This window comes from Sinocyclocheilus grahami, unplaced genomic scaffold (assembly GCF_001515645.1).
Source record: "Sinocyclocheilus grahami isolate Dianchi unplaced genomic scaffold, SAMN03320097.WGS_v1.1 scaffold719.1, whole genome shotgun sequence".
Lineage (NCBI taxonomy): Eukaryota > Metazoa > Chordata > Actinopteri > Cypriniformes > Cyprinidae > Sinocyclocheilus > Sinocyclocheilus grahami.
The window spans coordinates 391,639-410,541 of record NW_015505898.1 but is presented as its reverse complement, the minus strand read 5'-3'; the positions used below and the strand labels follow the sequence as shown (position 1 = coordinate 410,541).

Here is an 18,903-nt window from a genome sequence, read left to right as displayed (position 1 = left end):
CCCCCGCATTCCGAGGAAAGAGACAAGATGTCGTTTGACCATAGTTGCTAATAATTGAAAGTTTAACATGATCAGAGCATAGAATTACAAATAGTAGGTTGTTTGTTGTATATATATATGCTTGACGTGTTTCATGTAATCGGTGCAACTTTAACCAGTGTTTAATTACCCCTTTTTAGGAAATAAGGATATTAAAACTGTGTAATATGTGAAGTTTAATCTTGAACGAATGAAAACCAGAAATGCAGAAGGTTGAAATGAAGTAGACTTTAATAGTATGTACAATATTTGCATTTAAGAGACTTTATAGACGTATCAATATATTATTATAGGTGGCCTCATATAAATGAGAGTCTCTGGTTAATGTATGCACACTCCGCCCCTTTAAGAAGTCGATTGGAAGCCAGCGTCAGGGGACGGACTTATGCCACAGAGCAAAACCCGAATGCAGAACAGAATCCATGGGTTTTTGGTTAGCTAGCGGGCTTGCAACTTCTCCGGCTCTCGTTGGTCGCTGTGTTAGAGCACCTGCACGCGTGCTCACATTTACCATCAAAAGCGACCAGCAAACTAAAACTCAACACTTCAGTGATACTTCGTTGAAATCGTCAACAAACTTGAAAGTCTTGCACACTAAGACTCTGCGTCATCACAAACCGACGAGGGTTTCCCAAAAGACGTCATCCTGACGTCACCGACGCGTCAGTGACGGGGTTTCCCTCAAAGACCTCCAGGAAGCCCTTAGCACCCCGGAGTCACCTCAGCTGTCAACCAGCGGAATGCAAGTAAACAACATTTTCTATGATCTGCTGAACGGGTGAATTTAGATTCGTTGTTCTGTGAATTCTTAAGGTGAATTCCCATCCCTCGTGACAACGAGAGAACTATGAAACTCAGAACTCCGTTAACAGACTTTCCTTCCTCTGAACTGTATGTTTGTGTGTTTTAGCTTAAGTTTATGTGATCTAGAATAGCCAATAAATTTCATGTTTCATTTATAACTAATCAATTGTCTGGGTCATATAATTTCGTGTCAATTCTATTGCCAAAAGATCCTTGCTTGTTACCTTAGCTCGTAGCTTACGCATAATAATTACCTCTCTTTCAAGAGCTGACAAATCATCAAATTTGGTATTTCACCCGTGGCCAGGGAGAATACAAAAATTACATATTCAATTGGTAATATACACTGACATCAGCTTCTCGCTGGCCGAGTAGCTGATAAAAGTATAAACTATTGAAAGTCAAAGTCAGTTTTGATCAGGTGGACCTCGAATTCTCAGATCGAGTTCTTTTAAAACCTGAGCTAGAAATAAACCTGAATGAATTAATAATGATTAATTCCCTTGCAACTAAGTAAATTATTACATATCTTAACAGAAAAATTAATTTCTGCATTGATATGGTTTCAAATCATGAAACAGGTTTGTTTTGCCTGACTTTGATGTGTATCTTCAGCACAATTTGCAGTGCAGGCTGCAATAGTAATAATATATATATTTTTTTGGTCTCTTAGAAATGCGCATTTGACAGTAGCTTGAGTTGATAGGAGTAGCAGCTTGAGTTAGGATGCAGATGTAAATTTATTTTCACTATCACAAACAATAAGAGTTTGAAAAGAGTTTCACAATTGGGCATGGCAAAATGGCTCAATAGCGCCACCTATAAAATTTCAATGAAGTGCCCCACCTGTTATGTTTCACATATGACAAGCTACACAATATCGCGTTCAAAATCACAGACGATTCATTGCCGATTATGAACGCGATATTGCGTAGCTTGTCAGTGAACTACGGCTCTGTGTAGTCTGAACGCACATGCTGGAGATTTACTACTAATCACAGAACCGGCTTTACTGACGAGATGCGCATGAAAATCGCATTAGATTATTTGCACAGCCCTATTTGGTACATGCATGTAATGTCCCAAAACCTACAAAAAAGTATCTTGGAGCAAAGTCCTAAATACAACAGCAAGTCAGCTATTTTCAAATCTGGTGAGTGTGAGTCAGTCATCTTCAAATTTGGTAAGTGTAATCATAAGGCCTTTGCGATGCTAAATTGTGAAGATCTTGAGTTTTCGTTGACAAATTTCGGTGTTTCGCCACGGAAAATGACATTGTCGTAACTCAGCCATACAATGTCCGATCTGCCCTAAACTTCACACGTTTGATAAGAGTCTTGGCCTGAACACATCTGAAGGCCAATATTCAGTTATAATCATAGCGCCACCTGTTGGCAACAGGATATGCCATGCTTTAAACTAACTCAAACATATGTTCAATCTGCACCAAACTTCATGTGTTTGATAAAAGTCCTGGCCTGAAGACATCCATATGACAATATTTAGTTATAGTCATAACCCCACCAGCTGACAGCAGGAAGTTTGGCACATATACATTACTTTGACATATTCCTCCTATATTTACCACTTTAAATGCATATTGCCCACCATTCACTGTTTTCCTAAGGTCACTGGGTGGAGGTGGCTCCGGGTGTGAGGGTCCTTTCAACGGTGCTTGCAGGTTTAATTTTTTAAATAAATTTGTTTATTCAGCAAGGATGCACTAAACTGATTGAAAGTGACAGTAAAAACATGAATCAATGCTGTTGTTTCCTACAATATTATATATACATATAGGTCACAATATTAGGCAGCACAACTGTTTTCATCACTGATAATAATAAAAAAAAGGTTTCTTCATCACCAAATTATCATATTTGAATGATTTCTGAAGGATCATGCGACACTAAAGAGTGAAGTAATGGCTGCTGAAAATTCAGCTTTGCAATCAAAAGAATAAATTACTTTTACAATAAATTAAAATATATAATGGGAAAATTTAAAATAGAAATTATATTATATCATATTATATTTTATACTGTATTAATATATATTATTGTATTATTATTATATTAATACTGTATTATTATACATTAATATTGTACCATTTTGCTGTGCTGCAATGTATGTATTAGTGTGGAACTGTGATATGACTGCAAATGTCCAATGCTTTCCCTAAATAAGCACTTCATCCCACCTCTATCAATAGTCTGAGCACTTTTAGTAAGAGATGTCATATTTGATGTAGAGTGTGGCACGCTAGACATCCCAGATGGTGTGAAAAACCATAAGGCAATCTTCCATTTGTGAAAGACCTACCGAAGTCCCCTTTAAACTCCTTGGGTGTAAACTATGCTTCATGGTATACTATTATTAGTCCTGCATAAAACGTTGCTCAGAGCAAGATACGCTAATTCAGCCTCAAAGTTCAGGTTTGTAATATTTTTGCTAGTTGAGACATCATATGCAATTTTTCTGAAAACATAACACTTTTTCTTGTTAATAATCCTACTTACTGTTACATCATTTCATGTCTAATTTCTTATTAGAGGTCACACAACAGGATTAACTCTCCAGCATGTGCTGCTGCATCTAAATACCCTCATGGCATGTCTCTCTGACATGTCCATCTGTCAGCTGTTGATAAGACAGTCCTATGCAGAAGTCTGTCCCTTAATTTCCTCTTAATGGGCCGACGCATTAATGTGAGTCATGTGCCAAAAGCTGTGATACATCCATGACAAGGTTATTAAAGGAACAATCTCAGAATTCACCGGGCAGAAATCGAGAGATGAACCGGAGATGTGAAATTGCTTCTGGTATGACTACGGTCATATCAGCTTGGGCGCTTCGCTGATTAACGAATTAGAGAAGAAATGAAATAGTATAATGTGATGGATTAAAAGAGGAACATTGGGCATAGCCTGTGCTGTTAGGAACAGGCCTGAAAAAAGCATCCTTATCTGTCGAGAAAATGAGGGAGACGGGCTAGCGATGGTAATATGCTGTTTAAAGTGTAGCAAAAGAGAGGGAGAGCAAGTAAAGAGAGGGAAGAGAGTTGCTTGCAGAATGGGGGTACTAAAAGCCTGCACAAAGTGCCCCTAATGCACTCCAGAGAGGGATGATATACGCCTTGTTATAGCACCGATAGCGAGATGTAGCATGCTAACAGCACTGTAAAAGCTCCAAATATCCAAATATCTCCAGAATGGTCTTCACCTCCATTACCGGACCTCTCATCTCTAAATTATTTCAATCCATAATCAGATGACTGGATATAGACAGATGAAAGACAAGTTGAAAAGGCCAGCATTGTTGATTATATTCACAGATGGATTGGTTTTTCTCATATTTCTCCTGATTGTTCTCTATTGACGTTGATGTGCTTTGAATAACAATATGTCCGACAACTTTAAATGAGTTTCCCAGGGCTTTGCTCTCCACATGGGAGTTCTGATTAGCGAGGGCCGCTTGAGTGGCTTGTCAATCTATCCCGTCGACAAGGAGCACCCAACGAGGTGCCTTAGCTTTCTGGAGAATTTATGCTCGCTGACTCTCAGAAAGAGAAAAGATGTCATCTATCGCTGAGGGAGGCAATAAATAAAAATATCAAAGCATGACCGCAGGGTTGCCTGGTTGAGCCAATTGCTCAAGCTTGAGTTTATTCCCCATAATCCTCCATTTCCATGCTCAATGCACTGTGTCTTCTCTCATGACGGTATAGTTACCCAAAGCCACATCTGGAATGAAGCGTGAACGTCAAATACCCCCTTAGGTTCTGTGAAAATGCTTGAATGACCTAGACCAGGGCTTCTCAAGCCCCAACGGATGCATTTAGGATATCTCCCACTTTTTAGCACACCTGATTCAGTTCATTAGTCACTCTACAGAGACCCCCCTTGAGTCTATGAAGTAAATTGGGTGTGTTCGATTAGTCAGACCCCTAAAACTTGTGGTGTGGGTGGGCCTGTAGGAATGTATTGAGAAATTCACTAATCAGCGATATGGAGTAAACAGAAATCTGATTGAGATTTCACTGTCAGGAATGAGCAAAAGGGCTTAGGCTTAGTGCTCAAGGTCGACCTCCGCTTGCCTCCTATCCTCTGAATGACCATCCTGACAAATCCGACCAGGCCCTTTGTCTCTTAAATCAGCATGGGTACGGTGTTGCAGTTTTTGCGGTGAGTGACTTGGTTAGATTATCTGTTGAGGAAATCGGGAGAGGATTAGGGTAGGAAGGGAATCGGGGGTAATACACTGCTATCAAAACCGAGCATGGTGGAGCCAGAGATACGGAGATGGCAGGGAAAGTGATGGGATTCAGAGGTGACTTCTCTCAACACATTGTACGGCTCAGGGGTGGGATTATAAAGCAATTAGCAGCACTGGTGGTGATTAATACTGTGGCTAATAGGATGAGGCTGAAGATCGGATGGGGGAAGGGAGGTACCGAGCACAAGAAACCCGGACGAAGACAAGCACAGTGCATCAATCATAGATGACAGCTGGGACAGGGTCCAGGCTCCATTCATCATGAGGGAGAGAGGAACACACACAGCTCAGCAAAGTAGCAGTGAAAGCATTAATTACTAGTTGCTTCAGACATCCCTGACACCTCAGATTGTAAACTGGAGTTGGGTACTTAACTTGGATGAATCAGCCGGGAGTCTCAATGATGGCATTAGAGAGATTGCAAGGATTTAACAGAAACTTCTCATAATAAAATGCTGGAGTCAGACTTTTACTGTACATCAATGCATTTTAGGTCATTTTCTGTCATAACTGTCTCTCATTAAGCTGGAACAACTCATATGAAAAGAAAATTATTGTTCAATCAATCTGTATGCGGTGTATTCTTTTTTAAATGATTTGAATTTATTCATTTAAAAAAAATGTCATTAGAATACCAGAAATGTAGTTTACATTTCAGAATTCTCAGTACCAATTGTAATACCACAGCAAATCCTAATACTAGCCTACACTGTAAAAATTGATCGTAATTTTAACACTAAAAGATTGTAAAAATGCTATGGTAAAAATCTGTTAAATGGTTAAGATGTCGAGTGCCTTTACTTTATATGGTAAAAACTGTAATAGATCTAATGGGACATTACCGCTAAATGTACAATTATTGGAAGTAAAAAAAAAAAACAAGTCATTCCCTAATTTACTGTGAAAAAGTGGTTGTCAAGGTTCTATATTATGAAGGTTTTTAAAGATTTTAAAGGTTTTTCTAGATTTTAGGAATTTAGCATATTAGTATATTAAGTAGTAATATTAAACAGATTTTAGGAATTTAGTATATTAGTATATTGAGTATTAATATTACTTCAGTTAATTAAATACTTTTTCTGTAAATTGTTTGTAACCAATTTTTTTAATGAAATGTACAGTGCTTTTTTTGTTTATTATTATTATTATTGTAATAATTTTTAACCATCATTAAAGGGGTCATATGACACGATTTCATTTTTTCCTTTCTCTTTGGAGTGTTACAAGCTCTTGGTGCATAAAAAAGATCTGTAAATTTGCAAAGACTAAAGTCTCAAATCCAAAGAGATATTCTTTATAAAAGTTCAGAGTCAGCCACACCTACCTAAAACGGCTCGTTCTAACACGCCCCCACATATCTACCTCACTATGTGGGAAGATTTGCATAACACCGCCCAAATGTTCACGCAAAGAAAGAAGGCGTAACTTTTATTCTCACTGTAGTATTGTTGCCACTGCCGCCATGTCCTGAAGACACTGTGTGTTTCGTTGTGAAAGTGAAACTACTTTGTTTGGTCTTCAAAAAGAGGACAATATCCGCTTCGTCATGCATAGAGCTGATCCGTGCTGGTCGCTGAGGGAATACATCAACTTAGTGCTGTGGATCGCCGTATCGGCTTTCACCGTTTTCACCGCTCCTTCGCCGGGACCGCCGTTCTCGACCCCGCCGCCTCAGCTCACTCTTGCCCGGATTCAGCTCACGCTAAGCCGGGGCTTTCGCTCACGCTAGGCCGCAAATCGACGCGTTTCAAAAAGGCGGGGCATAGAGGAGAAACAATAATGTACAGTATGTGGAAAATAATGTGTTTTTTTTACTTTAAACCACATAAACACATTTCATTACACCAAATACACCAAATAATGTTCTTTTTAGCAGCATCATATGACCCCTTTAAGATATACATCGCCCAGCCCAATTCAAAAACTTAAATTTCATGATATTAAAGCATTATTATTCTTCGCTCTTGTTTCTGTGTGAAACAAGTACGTAAAACAAAAGCAACAACAGTAACCACATAATAAACTAGCAAACAGTCAATCATTCAATCATGCAGTCAACAAAGTTGCAGTGCATGTTGGAAACCGTAGTGCCAGCCCATTACTCTGAACATCATTTTACTGCTTTTAATTTGTAATTATACAAGAGATTACTGTAATGTGCACACAGACACACAGATTTTACATGACCCTGTTCTCTGTAAAGCCAATCTATATTGCTAATCATTTAAAGAAAAGAAGGACAGCTACTACTATTAAAAGCTGCTTAGTATGGTGATTTATAGCTGGTAATATGCCTTAAATTCACACAAAACTGTAGAGAATTGAGAGCGAGCGATACCATGCTATGAGAACAAATTCTGCTCTGTGACTGATGGACTGATGATATCAGTTGAAATATTATAGAGTGAGTTCAAGGTATAGCTTTATCTTAAATTCTTAGAAAAGCGGTTTCTCTTTGCAGTTTCTTAAAAGATCTACAATACAATTGCACTGTGTATCTTGAGGGTTGTAGTGTGACATGAACAACACTATACTAATGCTGATAAGAGTCACAAGAACAAAAAGCACATTACCTACAGAAACCACAGCCGTCTCTTCCTTTTCTTCTCCGATTCTTCTTTTGTGCTAACTGGAAGGAGAGGAGAAAAGATCACATTAGCACAACACTAGCTCAGAGATGGCCATCTCCACCACACATTATCATCTCAGCCTCAGGGCAAGGCATAAAGTCTTGAGGGTGTCCAGCTATGGGCCCAAAGAATCATGCCTTATGCTTTAAAGTGTACATAAAACGCAGGAAATTACCAGGCTGCAAAGCAGGCCAAGTCACAGCTATGAACCTAGAGATTTATCAAACTATACACAGGGGGGATTCGGGTAAACTGAGCTAACTGTAGGCAGTCATGTTGTTAATTGAAGTAAGTACATGAATCAGTATTAGTATATAATATGTTCCCTATTCAGTGACATAAGGAAGAATATCCCAAAAGAACTGAGGTTCACATACATTACTCTGAATATTCAATTAAAGATGTTTTGAATAACAGCTTTAAAGTAGCCTGAAGGCAGAGCTGTACAGTGTGCCGGTCAGATGTTCATTAATTAGCACAGCTCTAAATAAAACAGACTGTTCATTGTACAATTGAATTACAATGTCTGAATGTCCGCATTAAGACCTGTGCTGAGGAAGTCACCTTAAATTAAATGTGAAGGAGAAGTAGGTTTGAGCTCTGGAGAATTAATGGCAATTTAATATTCTGTTAATTATAAAGTGCACGGTCTTGTGTTCCAAAATCGAAATGATTTAAGGAAAAGTAAAAAGAAAAGCTTTGTTAAAGCCGACCAACCCAAGTCACATACACAGATATATCATTATTCATTTTATAATATGCATTACATAATATTTATATTTACAAATGTATACGTATATATATATATATATCATATAAATATTATATATCTATTACTAAATTTTATTTATTTAGAAAGCACTTTTATCCAAAGCTATTAACAAATAAGAATAATACAAGCATTTCTGTATTTATATAATTTCTTTAATCTGCATGTAGAAAATATTCCTCATGTTTCTACAGTTTTTCTAAAGCACGGATATGCACAAAACTGCTTGATATAAGTGTGCAAGAATGGGACATTTATCACAAAATATTTTACACTAATTGCATAATTTACATGACTGCAGTGCTTGCACTATATTAAACAATTCCCTTACCCAATCTCTCTCTCACACACACACAATCAACATTCATTCTCTCTATCATTTCCCTTCTCCCTCTTTCTCTAATATGATTACATTTTATTTGCCCCCAGTTGCAGTGGATGCCACTCTTCATTATTTAACTTCCAGAAAGCATTTTGAGACTCAAGTGATAAACACACAGACACTAATTCTAGACAATTTACCCCTGTTTATTATGATTTATTATACGCCACTAGCCGCCTACTGGAGTATTCAATTAATAAAGCAGAGCTGCATGCTTGCCAAGTCTATCAATGCCGTCTCAAACAGACAACTTTAACCTCAATATCTCTTGCACAAATTGTGATAAAATAATTTCCATTTGATGGTTAAAACAATTCAGCTGCCAGGATATTGGAGAAAACACTTATAATTTTTCATTTATAAAAGATAAATAGACAATCACATTACAAAAAATGTGTCTACCAGTTTATGATATCTCCCCTATATAAGGAAGTTTAAGTATGTATTTCACTTCAAAAATTGTTAATTTAAGGCCATTTAATAGCTTTTAAACAATGTCTCTAATGTCTCTGAATGTCTCTAAAGTACAAATTAAATACATTACCAGAGGCTAAAACTGAACTTAATTAAAGAAAAAAACTTATCTACACCTAGAAATAGGTCTTTCAGGAGAGAAAAAAAGGGAGAATGCCACTTTTCAGCAAAAAGTCTAAAACGTGTGACTCGGATGTGCAAGAATAATCACAGAAGTGTTGTCTACATTAAGCATTTGTGCTGAAAAAATAATTGTTTTAATAACACCTTCTTCTAACGTCTGTGGATATTGAGTTATTATTTGGGCTTCATTATTTCTCCTGAAAGAAGCTCATTGTGATGAAGTGTCTAATATGCTACAGAGAATGGTGACAATACCACACTTTTTGTGTCAAGGACTTTCTGGGAGCCATTCTTTCTTTGACATTTCATATTCAGCACCCCTCGCTGATACACTGCATGATCCGCTCTCATGACTCAACATCAAATTTGCCTCACAAAGGCCAAAAGCCAACGCTTTTAAAGCTCATCCTGCATGGTAAAGGCAGCTACAGTAAGTAAAGGCTAATGACTACACCACACCATTTAGCATTACAGCCCCTGTTGGTTATTCCCAAACCATAGTGCATACATTGAAGAACAAGAAAACCAAATGAAGGCCATATTGTGGAGGCTCAGACTGGAGTCAGATATTCCACTTATTGTTGGAGAGAAAGTTTCTAATTTATGGTGGATCAGTACGCCAAGGTGACCTAGTGCTCATTAGAGAGAGTGGTTAAAAGCACATTGGACAGATGGGAGGCCACCTGTTAAAAAGCAGTTTCAAATGACCACAATTTTATTCTGCATTACTGTCAGCCCACCACAAATGCATGATACAAGATCACTCTCTAAAAGTTCAGGCTTTTCAAAATGGTGCTTCTGCATAAGAGGCCCACGTTTCAATCTAATGACCATTACACAATGAAGCCTCTTTTATCATGGCAGATATATGGCATAGTTTTGGATGCAACAAAAAGTTGCATGAATTGACATTGTGGTTTCATTTAGAGGCAGAAGGCCTTCTTAGACACATTCTTTAAAGATCATATAAAGAAAAATCTAGTTTAAAACAAGCTCTTGTGAATGTATTTGTTTGTATCCATGTTGGTTTCATTTAACTTTTTTGGGGGAAAAATGATTATATAAATAATTATTTAACAAAAGTTATATATATACACACACATATATATATATATATATATATATTACACAATGAAGCCTCTTTTATCATGGCAGATATATGGCATAGTTTTGGATGCAACAAAAAGTTGCATGAATTGACATTGTGGTTTCATTTAGAGGCAGAAGGCCTTCTTAGACACATTCTTTAAAGATCATATAAAGAAAAATCTAGTTTAAAACAAGCTCTTGTGAATGTATTTGTTTGTATCCATGTTGGTTTCATTTAACTTTTTTGGGGGAAAAATGATTATATAAATAATTATTGTTATATAGTTATATATATACACACACATATATATATATATATATATATATATATATATATATATATATATATATATATATATATATAGCTATATCTATATGCTAACGCTTTAGCAGCACACATATCGTTTATCTCAGGATTGTGGCGACAGCAGCGCGGACAATCACTTCGCTCACATAATGTAAAGATATATATCTTTTAGAACTGGAAAAACATTGTTTTTATGACATAATATGTTATTATGAGAAAAACATATGTTGTTTTAATGAGATAATTATATCGTTTTACTTCATAACATCTCGTTATTCTGAGAAAATTAAGTTTTAACGAGAAAAAAGATGTTGTTTTAACGACATATCTCGTTATTACGAGAACATATGTCTTTTTAACAAGATAATTATGTAGTTTAATCAACATAACATCTCGTTATTACGAGATAATGTCATTTTAACGAGAAAAATATGTTGTTTTAATGACATATCTCGTTATTACAATAACATTTTGTTTTAACGAAATAATATCTCATTATTATGAGAAAATATGTTGTTAAAATGACATACCATCTTGTTATTATGACATAATTGAGTGAAAAAAATTATATGTGTTTGGCAGCAACGCATCACTGTAATTTATCAAAATGCTCCTCTCTAGAGTTCATTTTTCTATAGCTGAATTAATGAGTTTATGGTCATCGAATATGTTTTTTCTTAGGTAAATATAACGTTACATGACATATTGTTTACGAGCTGTTATTTTGACGACTTTCCGCGGTTGAAACACTGATTGAGCGATTACATGAGACAGGATATGGATTTCAGTAAGTTGTACTTTTTCTTTTAACATTAGCAAAGGAGATGATCTGTTCATGTGTGCTTCATGCTGCCGCTTCTCTTGAATTGAGGTGTTACAGGGATCTGACGCTCCACAATAAAAAATGCCAAAACAGTATTTCTTGTGTGACAATTGTAATAAAATGGACAGACTTTGAAATCTGAGACTTAGTTTCATATCAAAAGTAACAAAGCACAAAGCTCTCTCTCTCTCTCTCTCTCTCTCTCTCTCTCTCTCACTCTCTCTCACACGCGCGCACGCACGCACGCACACACACCATGTGCAAAACTCCGCATTTGAACACTCAATAGCAAATACTTAAACTAATAACAAAACAGTAGCTGATTCAGAAGCGCCAGATTGTCATAGCAAAGTCAGAATTACCTCCTCTCCTAGGTTCACGAAATGGTCGTCCATAATATGCATTGCTGTTCTGTTGTAAGTGATCTTAAAGATTCCTAAATGCATCTACTTTCGGAAGGCCAAATAAAGTGCTTTTGCTTTCGCCTAGAAACACACAGCGTCTCTCTGACATGGCTGCTTCAACACTAACTGCGGTTACTGAAACCACGCCTTCTTTCTTTGCGTGAACATTTGGGCGGCATTATGCTAATATTTCCACATAGTGAGGTAGATATGTGGGGGCGTGTTAGAACAAGCCGTTTTAGGGGGGCGTGGAGTCTTAACTTTGATAAAGAATATCTCTTTGGGTTTGAGACTTTAGTCTTTGCAACTTCAGGGATCTTATCTATGCACAATCAGCTTGTAACACTCCAAAGAGAAAAGAAAACTTGAAATCGCATCATATGACCCCTTTAATATAGCTTTGTAAAAATGAGAATCGGTTAAAATCGAGAAATCAATATTTTTTTGTTTCTATTCTGCATGTTGTTTGGAAACCCATTACTTAAAGTTTTTTTTCATTCTCACTTTTAATATTTATTAGAACAGTTGTATCACCCTGACATGTTTGACTATGCTCCCAAAACAAAACAAAATAATAATAATAATAAAATTTATTTATTTCGAAATGATGTATGTGTGACTTGCATTTTGTATAGTATAGACAGGTCCAAAATAAAAATAAATAAATAAACACAATTGAACAGACAAGAAAAAAAAGACACTGGTGCAATTAAAATGGTTTTAATAACTGATCAAAGCTCTGTGTGATTGTTGCTACTGATTGCTTTTGCCTAAACACAGGCTGTGCTCCATGCATAATCCATAAACACTCATCTTTGCCTTAAAGCCACATAATAACCCACCAGCCATGTCTGTTCATAGCTATGCAGACAAGCTGGGTGGGACTTTTGGGAAATTTATGAGAGAATAATGAGGCACATGAATAATTAGAAGGGTTGTGTATTTTAGATTTCTTTCTTTCTACACAGACACTAAAACTATTATCTTTGATGTAATTTTTCAAAGGCTGGAAGAAAAGTACAGCACATTCCCTGAAAGCTCTCTGTGAAACAGACACAGGGCGACCCGATATATAAAGGCCCAAAAGATTTAAAAACTAAAAAGTCACTAAAAGTTTGCTTTAATTGTCATAAAAAAATATTAGAAACGTCAGTAAGGTTAAATGATATAAAATGACATAAGCTAACTTAAAAGGGCATCATTTTGACTGGTACAAAGGTTGAAGATGAAGGTTAATGCAGTTATTGGCTTTGGGATTTCTTTTTCCTATCATGTCGTTTTCTCCAATAAGAGTGGTCTTCAGTAAAAGGCCACAGAGCTAATCGCAGGTTTTGATAGGCCATATACCTCTGCTTCCTGCAGCACTGTCAGCACAGGGCAGCTACTGAGGCCGTGTAATTGGCCCCTTCTTAAAAAAAAAGGAAGAAATAGTCTAGTAGGAACATGAAAGGCAGAACAGAAGATACTACAAGACAAAAAAAATCATTCACACGCAGAAAACTTTACCAATTGTGTCAGTTTGTAAAAGTTAACTTGGAATAAGTCCATTAATATACAGTAGCAAGCATCAATTATGCAGCCAAGCAAAGAAGGGATATTATGTACCATGCAAAACTGTGATGGTGTATGAGTTGCCACACGCAAAGTTTGAACCTACAAAGACAAAAATGACAAATACCAAAATGCTTCTTTTGTTAAAACTGCCGTTCAAAAGTTTAATACTTTTTTTCAGCAAGGATGCATTAAATTGATCAAAAGTGAAAGGAAAGACTTTTATATTGTTATTTTTTCCCAAATACATGCTTTTAAACTTCATACTCATCACATAGTGCTATAAAAATGTATCAAAATTTCCACAAAATATTATATTACTGTTCTTACTATATTTTTAATCAAATAAATGTGGCTTTGGTGTGCATAAAAGAACTCTTTAAAAACATTTAGAAATCTTATTTTTTTCTAAAAGCAAGAAAGCTTCTTGGCTATTCAACATTTATGGTGTGTCAAAGTGAATAAAAAATAAAATAAAAATAAAAACATGTAATAATGAACTGAAATCAGGAAAGCAGCAAGCTTCATGGTAGTAGTTGGGAGTTTACTATGTTCTGTCACTGATTCTACAAAAATCTACTACGGTTCAGTAACATAATCCCGGAGGAGCAAAAGGACTGGAACAGCAACATGCACTTCTCCAAAATCAAATATTACCCCCGATGCGATGCAAATAATGCAGTTTTGAACATTCAAAGCAAACTGTTCATTAAGAAACAACTCTTCAGGGCACACCGAGCAACTGCACAGCTTCTGCACAAAGCCTAATTAAATTCCCCAAAGCGCTCAGTTGTCACGCAAAGAGCTGTGGAGAGAGACAGAGAGAGAGTGAACACCAGATATAGCAATATAATTGTGCTCCCACTGGCTGGTACCTCCCAGCTGACTGCCGAGGCCAAAAACTACAACATAATCTGGGCAGAGGTGTGATGTACATCATTGTAGCAATGCAGCAGAACCACTGATTGCGATGGCCTCTAAAGCGAGTTAATGTTAAACTCGGGTGCAATTGCATCTCGGATAATGCTCATGACTCAGAGGAGCAACATCGGCTAGAGAGAACTTTCTGGTTCAGTCCAACAGAGAGAGGAGAGCCAGACAGACGGCAATTAGAAGAGTCAACATTGCCTAAATGTAACAAGCTGCAATTTCAGCTCACATGCTCGAGTCTCTCTGGAAAATGGCTAAAATGAGTCTGGCTTCAACATGATTTTGAAATAAGTATCAGGGGAGCTGGTCGGACGGTTAGATGGGCCAACACAATCAGGTGCTGTCTGTAAGAGTGGTAGATTCACAGGCTTCAGGCTCATTTGAGTCAACAACACGTACCTTATAAAGACGGAGTTGTTTACACTTCATAAATCATACTACAAGCGCACTTTTAGCAATACTCTGACACATGGTATTGTTGAAGATACAGATTTTCATCTGTGGGGGATTAAAGGTCGACAACCATTTCCAGGTCATTATATTTTGGCATTTAAGCATTCAGTTCTCATTACTGTGTACAGCTTATATATAGGCTATATATATCCGAGAGACTCATAAAAAGAATCTCGCTAGTTACTGTTATTGTTTTTGGACAAGTTAATGTTAATAATCAGCACTAAAATGATCTAGTACTGTCAGTGCTGTGGGTTATTGCAGTCTCTTGCAGTTAGATTCATTTGAGCTATCTAAAGTACATAACGCTCAAAATGGAGTGCCACCTTTCATGATCTTAATTAAATGTCACTGAAGGATCCTTGGCTTTTCTGAAGCTCTTTATAAATGGCCATACCTATGACTCTGCCTTTTTGACAAGCACTTTTGAGTTTCTGATAAATAAGGAAGGTAATCCACAAATCTACCCGTGAGGCATTTTTGTTTAAACCTCCATGTTTCATTAGACTGGGGTATCACTGAAGGAGATTATATAATTCGGACAATCAGTAGAACACAGTCGTCTATGTTTATTCATGGCTCAGACCCCAGAGGGTTAAGCATTGAGATGAGCCAGAAAGCCAAGGAGCATTCAACTGAGATGTCTTGCCTTGTGTGCTCTAACAATCAAGGCCTCTTTTCAAGATGGATGAAAAAAGCTCAAATAAGGACCCTGATTAATGATCCTGGGTTTCATGAGAGAGTAAACATGACCTTTCTTTATTAGACTTCAAAAGATCAAATGATCAGTGGATATCAACAAGTTCATTGTTTCAGCAGTGCTGAAGTCTGTTGAAAGATTGTGATTGTCTTGAATCTTGAAGAAACATTGCTGTAAGACTGGACAATTACAGATTTAAAGGACGGTCATCAATTGACCCTTCAAAATGAAGTAATTTAGGACACAGGCCTGCAGAAATGTCCAGCATTCCAATTAACTATATAACACAGCCAAAAAAGAGTGGGAATGGAAATGTACTGTTTTTCTGGCATGTTGCAACCCACCTCTCAGAAATCAATCGGACTATGACCTTCATGAATGACTCACTGGCAGTGAGCAATGAAGAAATATAGAGGTGAGTTTTTAGTGCCAAGCAATTTAGATGTTAAGGAATCGAAAGCGATTTCTGCTAGACTTCAACCACATTTCCTCGCCCCTAAACCCTGGCCTGCAAAGGTATGTCAGCCAACCTATTGTTCAATCATATACATCTTTGATTGGCTAAAACAATGGCCCACACCCCTGACTCTGTAGGCCTACAGTACCTGGAGAAAGCTATATGCTAACATTACCATTCATTTCGATGGCAGTTGCTTGACACTGTAAACCCTAGAAGCAAAGGGAAGTTTTGATTATGGAAATGTATGCTGCAAAAATATCACAATAATATTGTATTCAAATATTTGAGCTAATAAAAATTGATTATTTGCTTAAAATAAATAAATAAGTACTGTAATGTAAACAAAACAAAAGCCTACCATAATCCTATTATTTAAATATAATATAACTGTCTTCTATATTAATATATTTGAAAATATAATTTATTCCTGTGATGTCAAAGCTGAATTTTCAGCATCATTACTCCAGTTGTCAGTATCACATGATCCTTCAGAAATCATCCTAATATGCTGATTTGGTGCTCAAGGAACCTTTATTAATTTTATCAATGTTGGAAACGGTTGTGCTGCCTAATATTTTTGTGAAAACCATGATACATTTTTTCAGGATTTTTTGATGAATAGAAGGTACCAAAGAACAGCATTTTTCTGAAATAGAAATCTTTTGCAACATTTTAAATGTCTTTACCGTCAATATTGATTCATTCAATCAACATTCTAGCTAAATAAAAGTATTAATAATTAAGTATAAAAAAAAAATCGAAATTACCCTAAACTTTTGAATGGTATTGTATATAAATGCTGTCAAAGCGGAATCCACTGCTGTGACTTTCTGGTGCTACTTGGATGCTTCAACTTCCCAAAGACTCATGTCATGAGTTTCAATGCATTTGATAACAAATGTGCTGGAACATTTCCTAGATCATTATCAGTGAAAATGGAGTCTGCACATCACGGTTAGCGATGCTACTTCACAGGCCGAGGCTAATTACTCCAGACTTCAAAGTGGCACAGGCTGGGAGGAGACGGAGCCACAGTGGGAGACCTGACTGGTCTGACTTCATTTGGTTAAAGAAATCACAACAAGGGGCCATGCAGTTGAGAGGGCATTGAGATGCTCAAAGCTTTCAGCTTCTTGGATAAAATTGCCTATATTAACATGCATCTTACAAAGAAAGCCCTACTCTGTGGAACAGAGGACGCCAAATGAATCACCCGTTGAAATATATTAGCTGAATGAGTTAATTATGCAGGTACTTATTGCCCACATCTTGAATATTATACTGCTCAGGAAAGTCTACCTAAAAACAAAATGAAGGCCAACATAATCTTTCATCTCTCAAGCAACCCATTTTGTGGAGATAGCCAGCCTCATTTTCATTAAAAGCTACTTTGCTGTGCATGTTATTCAACACAAACAGAAGATAAATGAGCAAACCGTAAATGCATTTCTAAATAAGATGTGATCACAATCTTTTCAATAAAAGTGGTAAATAGGAGTAATGGGCTGGACAATGGATTGCTGGAGCGGTTGGAACCAGGAACACTGGCATAATATCCGGCGCTCAGATGATAACCTAAAAAACAGCCTGTGTGACTTTTAATATGAAAATCTCAGGCCTCATCGTTTGAATTTCATCTCACGAATGCAGTTTGATCACACCACCAGCCTGAAAGTTAACATCCAATTATGATGACTTGAGCTTGGGACTATTCAAACGGAGTTTAAAGGCAGGAACGGATACTGGTGTGATTGACGAAGCCAAGTTTGATTAGATTAAAACATCTAACACCAAATAAAAATTTTTATATGGTACCATTTTGGAGTGCTCTGATCAGGATTTTTGAGGCAGATCACAGAAAGCAGTATCAGCCGATACGACCACCGATACCGACCTTTTTAAAGCCTTCTTTTGATCATTTATACCTGATACTCCAATCAGGATTTTTAGACATTTATTCAGGGCCTGAATTTCATTTTTGAAAATGGGGGGAATTCCCCTCTTAGGTGACTCTTGTGAGAGGGGAAGCAGCACGGACTGTGCTTTCACAGAAGAGTCTGCTACTGATCCGTGGCTGTTTACCACAAACACAACATTTATCCCTTATTTTGATTTGAAATCCAAACATTGTCACTGAAACCGTGTGCAGTGAACGCTTTAATCCGTAAACATGAGCGCGGGAAAAATACGCACCACGTATGAACTGTAAACGGAGTAATGTGAACCTGCCGTTATGTGTGTGTGCGCTGCGAGTGTGCATGAGCGCACGGTCTCCAGGAGCGCGCGCGAGCACTGAATGGTTAAACCCTGGCAAGAATTAAAAGAAATGCAATTTATAAACTTTAGTGACAATGTGACACTGCCTCGACTGTGCATGTGCAAGTGACAATTTCTGTGTCAACTGTGCAGAGTGCAGCTCGCTTATAGACAGACGCGATGTGGTGATTTTAACCCATTTGCGTATTTTGAGAGAGAGAGAATGAGAACACGCGCGCGGTGATTCACTCACGCTGTTTGTGAAATTACGTCTCACACAAGGTTTTCAAATTACTTTATAAGTTATTTAATTAAGAAATATGAAGGTGAGTTATAATTATTATAATTATTTCACCCACGCCGGACAGACGGTGTCACTGTATGTTATGCCAAACCTCTCACAGCAGCGTCATCAGCTTGAGATCGTTTTTTTGAGA

General features: G+C 37.1%; 1 protein-coding gene and 1 long non-coding RNA gene across 3 annotated transcripts in view; one reads left to right on the top strand and one right to left on the bottom strand.

Moving 5' to 3' along the window:
* The window catches only part of LOC107560303 (uncharacterized), a 19,790-nt gene extending 11,769 nt beyond the window's left edge, over window positions 1-8,021 (top strand). Inside the window, exon 3 of the long non-coding RNA XR_001605712.1 lies at window positions 8,003-8,021. This is a non-coding gene — a long non-coding RNA (uncharacterized lncRNA). The remainder of the gene's footprint in view (window positions 1-8,002) is intronic.
* Window positions 1-18,903, bottom strand: part of LOC107560302 (synaptotagmin-1-like) — a 203,735-nt gene that overhangs the window by 139,551 nt on the left and 45,281 nt on the right. For both annotated transcript variants that reach the window (XM_016244442.1, XM_016244444.1), the window contains exon 2: window positions 7,689-7,744. The gene's annotated coding sequence lies outside the window, so the exon portion shown is untranslated. The remainder of the gene's footprint in view (window positions 1-7,688; window positions 7,745-18,903) is intronic.